Below are 11,474 nucleotides of genomic sequence, written 5' to 3' on the forward strand. Positions count from 1 at the left end.
GGTGCTCCCAGGGAAGTCAACCTGCCTCTGGCCTGAGCAGGTGGTGAAAAGAACCAAGCAATGCTGCATCAAGGTGGATCTGAGGCTGGGAAACTCCCGTCGGGCACCTCTCCTGGAGGAGAAGCCTGCTGCAGTAAAGAGGCTGATGCTGCTTGGAGCATCCCTGCTTCTCCTCCTGCACCTCACAGGGAGCAAGGCAACCACCTTCCCACTTTGTGCTTGTCCCTGTTGCAGGTGAGCAGTGTGGCACCTAGAGGCATGGCTCAAAGACAAGCCCTGTGAGGATGGGACAGTGGGCAGGGAAAATGTGCTATCCTGGCTGATTTGGGCTGGGGGCTGCTGTAAACAGAGGTGAGCTGTGCACGTCCACATCCAAGCTCCCATTTTGTTCAATCCCCTTGGGTCCTGGTGGGGCATCACGGGGAGAGAAATCTGGGTAATGGTAAAAACTCTCTCTCTGAAGAATAAATATTTATGTGTGTTTACAGTGTGTTCCTGCTCCTGGCTGCACAGGAGGGGCTGCTCGGAGCAGTGAGTGTCCACACACGTGTTGTGGAGTGAAGACCTAGGTGTGACAAGGTGGCCATGGGCCCCTCAGCCATGGGTGATACAGACATGACTGGGTCTGGCTCCTGTGCCCATGGCTCTGCTGCTGCTCTTGGAGGGCCTTGGTTTGTTCCCACCTGAGATTGGCACTGGCTAATGGCCCAGTGGGGTACCTGTCGCAGGAGCTGGAGGAAAAGGGTAGAGGGTGCTGGCTGGGAAGGGAGCACATAGGGGAAGGACATTGCTCCTCTGAGCACTAGTATCCCCTTTCTAGGGTGGATCTTGAGCTGCGGAGGAACTCTAGTTACACTTCACTCCATGAACAGTCCCACCTTTGCAAAGTGACTGACACTTCCCATGATGTGCTAAAAGGTCCTTGGCACCAGAACAGTTTCTGCAGCATGGTTCAGCTGGTGTGAGCTGCTCCTACCCCCAAAACTGTGTACAACAGACCTGGACTGCTGCAAAACAAGAGGAGCAGGGCAGACCCTGCTCCCAGGTGTGGGAAGTGGCAGCTCGGAGATCCATGAGGCACAGGGCAGGTGGTGCATTCCAGGATGCAGCTTTACAAGAACTGCCTGGATCTTCCCATACATATTTATACCCTCCTGTGCCACATAGGAGTGTGGCCAATGCTCAGCTGTTCCTTTGGCCTTTCTCCCAGGCAGCCACACAAGGATCTGCCAACAGTGGGCACAGGGATGACACCCCTGGTGCCGATGCTGCATCCTGGGACCCTCCACAGGACCTGCTGCCACCACTGGTACATGTCACAAACTGTGTTAACCCTGCTTTGTGGGTGCTGTGGAGCAGGACAGACTGTTGAGCACAGCGTCCAGCTGCCCAAACAGGATCCAGGCTCTTTGCAGCACTGAGTTCATTCTGCTTCCATGAAGGTCATTCCCTTGCTGTGGGCCTCCTCCTGCTCGGTTTGCTGGTGGAAGTCCAAAGTCCAAGGCGGTCCATATCCCAGTGGTGCTGTAAGCAGAGCACCGTGGCTGGGAAGGGGCTGAGGGCTCTGTGCTAGTGCCCTTTGGTGATGAATTGAGCAGAAAACTGCCGAGTCAACACAAGCTCAGCAAGATACTCTTGTTGGAAGCCACCATAGCAAGTGCTACTATTTTGCTGATAAATCTGATTTTTAAATGAGCTGCATGTCAGGCTGGTAAATAATGCATCTTGTAATGAAGAGAGCTGTAACCAGGCTAGAACAAGCAGCCAGTGCTGCAGGTACTGCAAGTCCTGCACAGCAGGGAAAGCAGTGGCAGCCGTTCTTGGGAGCACATTCCCTGAACTGCTTCTCAAATTGTCAGTTCCCACAGCACATTCCACGAGCTTTTCACATAAGCACAAATCCAGGAGTAGCAGTGATGGGAACAAAAAGGTTTTATACATATGAACTTCAGAGAGCAATAGGGAAAGCAGGAGGCTCTTGAGGCAACAGTCCTTGGAAGAGATGGATCTTTTTCATTTCAGGAGCATTTGCAGCCACATCAGAGCCATTCTGGTGGTCTTCTTGCTCCAGATCCTGACAGACAGCTTTTCCTAGACTCTTACCACCAATACTTGAGTAGAACTGATTGTTAATTACTATTAAAATTCCCAGGAGCTGCACAGTACTGTGTGCTTCCTACCTGCCTGGAACAGATGGGGCAGAAACTCCCTGAGGTCTTGGATACATGTGGCTTTGCACTGGATAAAACTCCCTGTTACCTCCAGCTTTTTGTGGGGAATTCCAGCCCTGAGTGGGATGGGCGGGGGAGGTGGGGGGGGGGGGGGGGAGGGGGGTCAGTCCTGGGTGCAGCTCTGAGCTCAGTGCTATGATCTGAAGGGTTTAGAGAACCCTTAAAGAGAACTTTAAATCACCATGGCTGATCAGTCTTGAAAACCACTTGTGCTGAGGGCTGTCACTGGCTGCTCGTGGCACATCCCCGTGCATATGCTAGCCATACGGAGTCCCAAAGTTGTCCTGATTGGGTTCCAGCTCCTCCACAGATGCTTCAGGTTCTTTGGGTGCATCAGCCAGAGAAGAGATCTGTGCAAGGGAAGGATTTGGAGTCAGAAAGCACTTGGACTGCATAGCAGCTGGAGTGCATCCTGATGAACAGGTTTCCTCAGGGCTGCAGGGGAATAAACCTGGGGCAGATCCCAGTTTGTTTTTTAAGTCCTGTCCCCATCACATCTGGTGGTGACCTGGGACCTTCTGCAAAGCAGGAGCACTGGCACAGAGCAGCATCAATGCAAACACCCCAGGAGCGAGGCTGGAGCTTGGTTTGGTGGCAAAGCTCCAGGAACCCTGACTTCCCAGGAAGGCTGCTGCCCATCTCTGGAACAAGCAAAGGCACAGGCTGCTCAGAGCAGCTGTGGCTGCCTCATCCCTGGAAGTGCTCAAGACCAAGTTGGACAGGACTTGGAGCAACCTGATCTAGCGGAAGGTGTCCCTGCTCATCACGGGGTGGGGGGGGGGGGGGGGGGGGGGGGGGGGGGTGGGATGGGATGAGCTTGAAGGTGCTTCCAACACCAACCGTCCTGTGATTCTATGATCTTTGGGCAGGCTGCAAGGAGCAGAGTTGGTCAGTGATTATGTGCTATTGGAAGCAATTACTGATCAACAAAGTGCCTTGAGGTAGCCTGAGGCTGCGGGAGGGGTGTGAAACCAGTACAATGGTCTCCTTGAACACTGCTGAATGTGTAGGGAAGAGTTAATGGCTAATTAAAACTCTGGATGATTTCCAGGGTGATAGTCAAGGTGCTTGTGAACTGGTGTTGAAAGACAAATTCTTCATTGCCAATCCAGCTACCATCCTTGTTCAGTTAAACTCTGCAGCAGATCTCCCACAAAGCTAATTTTCTGCTTCTCTGGCTTAATTCTATTCATATTTTAGAGGGTAATTAGCATCACTTGGTGTCCTTATATGCCCAACTGAAACAATTGCACCTAGATTCAGGAGTGAAAGTTAATGCCTCTCCATGTAGGTTAGTGCCACAATTTATGAGGAGGGCTGGGGCCAAGCAGAGGTGGGAACCAGGGCACCGTTGCCACTGCTGCTGCCAGAAGCCTGGTGCTTGCTCTAGTGCAAAGATTCCCCAGTTTCCATTTGAGCTGTTTTCTGGATGCTGTGGCTGGCAGCAGTGAGCCCACAGTGCCAGCGGCTGCCTCTGCTACTCAGCAATGGTCAGAGGGGTGCAGGACAGGCCTGATTGCGCCCGGCAGCGTGTGACAGCAAAAGGATGCCGAGGGCACACCATGGGCACACATTGGTTTCAGGGTCATAGGGGACAGTGACAGGGCTGTCACCTGCCACACAGTCAGAGAGGCTCAGCCAGCAAACAGTACCCAGCAAAAGGCAACCAGACATTGTGTTTGGAGGCCTCATTTATGGAGCTGCTGATGAGGCATCAGTGACTTTGATAATGTCAAGGACTAGAAAGTAAATGCTTCCACTATAAATCTTGTCTGCTTTAAAAGTAGGTTATACTTTCAAAGAGTGCTTTAATTCTTAGGAATTTGATATTTCTATGTCAATTGTAAGACAAGTAATTGGATGATGAGCAGGTTGTTACTGGAACCTGAGATTAAAGGCAGGATTTGAAATGCTGTGTTGCGTGAAGATGGGTGTTTTTGTTCACTGCAAATGTGACTCTGGAGGTTTTGCTGGCACCATTTCTGTTTGAAATTGTGGTAGCATAGAATATCCTGAGCTGGAAGGGACCTGCATAGATCAGCTCCTGGCCCTGCACAGGAGAACCCCAAAATCCATCCTGTGCTTGAGAGCATTGTCCAAATGCTTCTTGCATTCTGGCAGCCTTGTGACCATTCACAGGGGAGCCTGTTCCAGCGCTCAACCACCCTCTGGGGAAAAATCTTTACCAAATATCCAGCCGAAACCTCTCAGCACCCATGGAATGGCCCTGGCAGAGAAGACCACTCTCCCAGGAGTGCACCTGCCATGCCCAGGGTACTCATCCACAGAGTGGTGTGTCCATGGAGGGAGCAGCTCCAGACCTGGGCTGAATCCTCCCTGGGAGTGGGTTGTTTTAATCGCACCAAGCAGTTTATCTTGAGGGTATCAAAAGCTCTTTTGGCTGGGAGATACTTGTGCTGCTTCTAGCAAAAACTCTGCCTCCTCCTACCCTCATTCTCCCCTTCCTGCGTAGGGAAGGAGTTTTCCACATCCCATGAGCAACATTTCCCTGGTCTGTCCCTTTCCAAATCGCAAGCTGCACTACTGAAAGCTGGCATCAAGACTCTGAGGTGAGCACGAGCTGGCAGAATCCAAGCCCTCCCTGTGGGGCCGCAACCCCAGAGCCCCTTGACATGCACCATAGCTGTAACACCTTGGCCGTGGATTCCCCTGAACGGATGAAGGAGCACTGGTAGAGGTCCTGGGGCACCCTCTGTGAAACTGCTCTCACCTGAGGGGTGCCAGAACCATGCAGTTCGGTCCCAGAGCTCCATGCCCAGCCTGCCTGAGCTGAGAGGAAAATGGGCTCTGTTTAATGACAAGAATTTCATATTCCAGCCTTAAACTTTCTGTAAACCAGCAGCTGCTGGACAGATGAGCTGGACTCCTGTGCCTAATGTAGATTGATAGCAGAGCAACTTTTCTGCCTTAATTTGCAATGACCTAGAGAATTAGCAGAGAGGATCTGTTATCCTGCCAGTGCACTAATGACTCTGGCAAGAGGAGGGCTCCCCAGGGAAGCAGTGGTATTTGCTAACCTTTCCCCAGTTTGCTTTACATAATAACACACTCCTCCAAATGTCCTCAGCATGACTGGCCATACCCCTTCACCTGCACACACCTTGATATTTCACTTTTTAAATTTCAAGACTATTGCACAGTAAGAAAAGGTGCTGAATGCCTCATGTCATTCATCTTCCCTCTCCCTTCAGAGGCTATCCTTAGCCATGCCATCAGTTTAGCAATGCAAAGGGAGGTACTTTTCCTTTTCAAGGTCTCTAAAGATTTCCTGTATCCATATGTCCAGCTAGAAAAGAGAAACAACCTGAATCTGCCTGCCAGTCTACCCTTCAGCTCACTGCTTTTCTCCAAAATGGATTGCAAGGCTGGGAGCATAGCAGAGATCCTCTCCAGGGGCATTTCTAAAGGCAGTGGGACAGCTGAGCACACAGTGTGCTGAGGATCAGGCAGGACACTCCAATGACATACCATCCCAATGAGTGTCACTGCAAAATATCATGGAGTAGCCATGGAAAAAAGGACCTGGGGCTGCTGGACATGCACTAGCCACATGTGCTGGGACCCAGAAACCACCCTGAGCCCTGGGCTGATCACACAGTGTGGGCAGCAGGGGAGGGGGGATTCTGCCCTGCTCAGGTGAGATCTCACCTGCAGAGCTGCTTCCAGCTCTGGGAACCAACATCAGGAAGATGTGGAGCTGCTGGAGCAAGGCCAGAGGAGGCCCCTGAGATACTCCAAGGGCAGTCAGGCTCCTGCCAAGGACAGGGATGGGGAGGATGGTGTCACCGATGTGTCCCTGCTGGCTGCCGGGTAACAAGTGTCTGCTCTGGTTCACCTGACAGTACTCCGAACACAATGCACCTTCCCTCAAGAGCAGGCTGCAGCTGGCAGCCCTTCATTTCTCAGGCTTAAAAATAGTCAGAGGAGTTATAAACAACCTTGCACATAACACAACAGAAATCTTGTTTTTCATCCTCTCCCTGTTCCTTGTGGGAACAAAGGCTCTTATCTCCTTTCTGTGCTCGGTTGACCGCTCTGTGCAGGAGAGAGACATGAACAATACAGCACATCCAGCACCTTGCCTTGTGTAAAGGAAATTATCTATTTATTTATTTCTGCTTCTGTGATGCTCCAAGTTCTTCAGGGGAACCAGGATGAAGCAATGAAGCAGCAGCTCAGCAGCCACTGGACAATTGTGTGGAGACTGGTATCCACCAGCCTCTGAGCTTTCAAAAAAATCTGCTTACAGAGGGCAGACTTTGGCTCTTTCTCAAGAGCTCCTTCCAAATCCAAGGGCTGTCTGGAAGACTCACATTAATAAACAGTTGCACATTAACAGTTATGAAGAAGTTTTTATCTTCTGCTAAAAGGTATGAATTATGCATCGGGGAAATACATGAGTTAGTAGTGTGTAAAGAGCTCAGAGCAGCCCACGGATCCACTGTGTGGAGGTGCCATGAGCCCTGTGGTTCTCCTGTCTCTGCCAACCCCATTCCGGCTGCTGGCAAGTCGGTGCACAGGCTCCTGTGCCGGTTTGGTCCATGCCAGTTCCCAGGCTGGCCTGGGAAGTCTGTAAGCATGTCTGGCTCTGCTCTCCCTGGGAATGACACAGCTGCCAGTGCTGGTCCTGCTCTTGCCGTGCCACCAGCTTTACCACATCGGGCTTTCCCCACAGAGTGGTGATAGTGAAAACCAGAGCCACACTATTTTGCTGTAATAAGGCATTTTCTTTAATCTTTCAGAGCCTTCCCTTCACTGCCACAGGGGAAAGCTCTTGATGGTGGCTTCAAGTCTGGCAGTAGGTTTGGTTTTTGGGGACCTGACTATACGGGACTGAGTGGTTCATCCCACCCATGTGCTGCAGCTGTGGCAGCATTGCCTTCCCGTCCTTGTTCCCTAAATCAGCTGCTGTTAAAGCTTTGTCTGTAGCTCTGCTTAACTAACAGAGTGTTGCATGTAAAGGTTCTTTACATTTATTATTTGGCAGATGGGGGTCTATTAAATTCCAGTTAGAAATGAATTGTGGGAAGATCAGGCTCTTTGCAGAAGCTTCCTCCTAAAACAATGGAATGGGACCAGGGACATGGAACTCATGCACCCCATGGCACCGCCCTGGGAATGAGGGACAGCAATTGTCAAAATTAACTTCATAGAATCATGAAATGGTTTGGATTGGAAGGACCGTGAAAGCTCATTCCCTCACCTCTGCCATGGGCAGGGACTCCTTTCCCAGGCCAGGTTGCTCCTCACCACACAGGATTCTGTGCCACAACTCCCAGGTCCTGTTGTGCCACTCAGGCACATGATGCTCTCCTGCTTTATGTATGCTGTAAATCCTGAGAGATTTCTTGTCTTTTTTCTCTTCCTTCTCTCCATGCACAGCCCCTGAATAGCCACCTCTCTGCCTGCTGCTCTGTATGGAATTTTTACTGGTGTAATGCATATTTTGACAAGGATTGTGAAGGCCCAAGGGTGACAAATATTAATTGCACACTGAATTTTCCACTCATTACTAGGACAAAGCTTCCCATGAAATAATTCAGAAGTGGAAGAGATGCTGAGGAAACAACTTCTCCAGAATAGTGTCCCGGCTCCCATGAGCTGAAGGAGAGAGTTTCGAATAAGCAACAGGCAAACAGTTTGACATAGTTTTATTTTCTCCCAGCACCACTGTGATCTATAAGCCATGGCAGGCAGATTTTTCCAAAGAAGCTATAAGAACTCATTAATATTCATGTTGTTTAATCATGAGGCAGCAGTGGCGCAGCAGTGATAATACCCAATGAGTTTTGATGCACTGAGCTCACATCCCTAGAGGCTCCAGCTCTGTCAGCTGGGCTGCTAGGTGATGGACAAGATGCTCTGCTCCTCTTGTCTTGCTCGGGCTTGTCTCCCACCAATCCAGCCACTGCTCTTTTCCATCAGTCTGCATCTCAGCCAGAGGCTGTGCTCTGGGAAAAGCCTCGCTGCTGTGTTTACCCATGCAAGACAATCCTTGGAACCTGCTTCATGGCACCAGGCAGCATTCAACATGAACCTGCAGTTAATTATGTGTTCTTGCTAAAATAGTTGAGTAGCCTACATTCTGATTGCTGTAATTGCATCCTAATGAATTTATGTGTCAGCTTGTTACATGCAACTTTGGTGTTCTGTAAATACCAAATTAAGTTGATTGTTCAGTCTTGAGGCACCTGAGGCACAAGTAGTCTACAATCAACTTCCCAAATGGAGAAGGCTGGACTTGATTATCTTGGAGGTCTTTTCCAAGTTTAATGATTCTATGATTCTATTCTATAATTATTCCAGGAGCTTAGATGGGGAAGGGCTCAGTGCCAGACCTTGCCAGGGACAGAGTTGGGCTCTGCTGGGCAAACAGTGGGATGTGGCTCCAGTGCCAGACCAGTGTTGGGCAACCCCTGCCACCAGCCCAGCTGTTGGAAAACACTGCTGATGTTCTGCCAGTCCATGGACAGGGTTCCTGAAGAGTCAGAGAAGAAACTACAGAACCATAAATTAACCTGGAGAACAGAAAACTGTAATCCTATTGACTTCAGTGAGAGTTAAAAGCAAACACTTCTGTTAACTGTTAATTATAATTGAACAAGATCAGAAGCCCAGCCTCTGCTCTATGAAGAAAATTGAGGCTTCTACAAAAGTTACCAAAATGATGCCATGCTTCCATTATGGCTCTTTACAGAACATTACTTATTGTCAATGTCTTTCATGTTTGCTACCAAAATACAAACACTAGCTCCCTACAAAACTGTGCATGTTAGTTAACCTCATTAAATCCTAAAGGATTAGTCAGCTGTTCCTCAAAGTTATGTGGCTTGGAAGGTGATTTTCTAATATGCAAACTTCAAAGGAATTTTGAAATCCTGCAGCGTAAGCGAGACAGACAAATGTTAATCCACTGGAGTGCTGCTTAATGGCCTGTTTAATTTTCATCTTGCTTGGTCTCTGTAAGCAGCTGGACATGAAGGCTGCTTGAAATTCAGCTTCCTCTTGTATCACCCCACTCATCGAACACGGATTCCTCTTCCACATGGATGAGAGTGTATTCAGGTATGGCCACGCTCCTGCGTCTTTTCCCCAACCTACAGCTATGCATGGACACAAACCCACTTGGGGAGGGCCTCCCCAGGACCACTGGTGAGTGATCATGGTTTGAGTTGGAAGGGACCTAAAAGCTCATTCAAAACCCCCTGCCATGGGTAGGAAACTCTACCACTATCCCAGGTTGCTCCAAGCCATGGACGACCTGGCCTTGGACACTTCAGGGATGGGGGAGCCACAGCTTTTCTGGGCCACCTTTTACCAGGGCCACCTTTTACCAGCCACACCTTTTACCAGGGCCTCAGCACCCTCCCAGGGAAGAACTACTTCCTAATAGTTAACCTAATTGTTTCCTGTTTTAGTTAGTGTTAGGGAGGACAGGGAGTCTGTGCCTGCCCAGCATATCATGTGGAATTGGGAACCCACCATTGCACAGTCTTGGTGGGAACTACCCTGACTCAAATAAATAATGCTATTAACTGGGAAGTAATGAAGGAATTAAACACACTGAATTTTGAGAGCACAAAGAACTGAAACCCACAAATTAATTAAGGTTCACAGCCCCCCTGTGCGATTCAGAGGTAATTGCTCAGTTCATGGTTCATGTGGGAGAAGAGGGAAAGGAATGTGGCACAGTTGTAGCAGCTCTGTAATGTAATAGAAGAAGCACAAGTGGTACTTCAGCCCCAAGAAGCATCTCCTGCCTCCCCTGCACCTCCTGGGGCTCACAGGGGACTGGAGAAGCTGGGCTTGTGTGCTCCGGTGTTGTGAATGGAGTCTGGACAGAAATCCCTGGCTCTGGTCCCATCCCATTGCTTTTCCCCATTAAGCCCTGCAGCATCAGCCATGCTCTGCCAGGACACTCAGATGATTCTTGAGATCCCTACCCATAAGTGTTGGAGGATGTTGCTGTAATTGAGACAGGCAGCAGTAAAGTCAGCAATCCAGGCTGAATAATGTATTCACTGATGTGTTATCAGCTGGGAAACCTGTTGGTAATAAAAATACATGAGCAGAATCAAGAGCACATGAATGTTTAAAGGGACGAGGCCGTTCTTGAGGATGACACTTAGGCGGGCCCAGTGTGAGTCTAGGTGTCAGACATATCAAAAGGCTGCTGTATGGAAGCATTTCAGCATGTCTAACATGCAGGGAGCACAGCTTCGCCTAAGGGATCTTATTTCATTCACCTAAAAATGAAAAGCATCACACCATACTCTGAAGATCAGTGAGATTGGACTCAAGATCCTGACATTGGACTCAAGGATCTCAAAAGTCCTTTCTAACCTAAATGATTTTCTCCTCTTCCAAGTAAAGCAGCAAGATGAGAGGAGATGGCTTCAAGTTGCACCAGGGGAGGTTTGCATGAGATACTAGGGAAAATTTCTTCATCAAAAGGGTTGTCCATCATTGGAACAGATTGCTTAGGGCAGTGGTGGAGTAACCATCCTTGGAGAGATTGAAAAGATATGCAGATGTGGCACTTGAGGACAAGGATTAGTGGTGGCCTTGGCAGTCCTGGGTTAATGGTTGGACTTGGTGGTCATAAAGGTTTTTTCTGACCTAAATGATTTCATGATTTTATGATTCCTGACCCTTATGTCAATAACAAATAGCGTCCAAAACCCACAAGCGGGAGACATCTAACAACAGGACACGCTCTTTTTCTCTTTTTTTTTGCAGAACTGATTTTGAGGGCTGACATTGAAAGATGAAGTACTGTGTAGTCCCTCCCCTCATCCTTCAGTGAGATTGAGCCCAGCAGTGGGAGTTGAGAAGTGATCAGTAAAACAGATGCATCAGCAAAGAAAGAAAAGTCCCTGCTTTGTGAAAGGGAAATTAACTTTAACATCTTTGTTATAAGTCAGAGGAAAGGTTGGTGCTGGAATGGTGAGCTTTGAAGATTGTCATATTGTCATTATTCATTAATGACTACAAAAGAAGCTGCCTCTAAATGATAACATTATATGGAGTATAATGGGAAAACTGTGAAGCTTCTATTAGATCCCATTTACTCCCAAACAGTCCTTTGCAAATAACTTATTAACAAAACCCAGCAATATTAATCCGGTTTTGGCTACAGTGACATGTGTTGCTGTACAAACACTGCCAGGAGAAAAAAGAACCTAGAAAAACTCTCCCTGTATTTAGAGCAATAATTTAATA

The sequence above is a fragment of the Agelaius tricolor genome, unplaced genomic scaffold (assembly GCF_023055355.1).
Source record: "Agelaius tricolor isolate 1412-34295 unplaced genomic scaffold, bAgeTri1.0.p SCAF_30, whole genome shotgun sequence".
In the NCBI taxonomy this organism is placed as follows: domain Eukaryota; kingdom Metazoa; phylum Chordata; class Aves; order Passeriformes; family Icteridae; genus Agelaius; species Agelaius tricolor.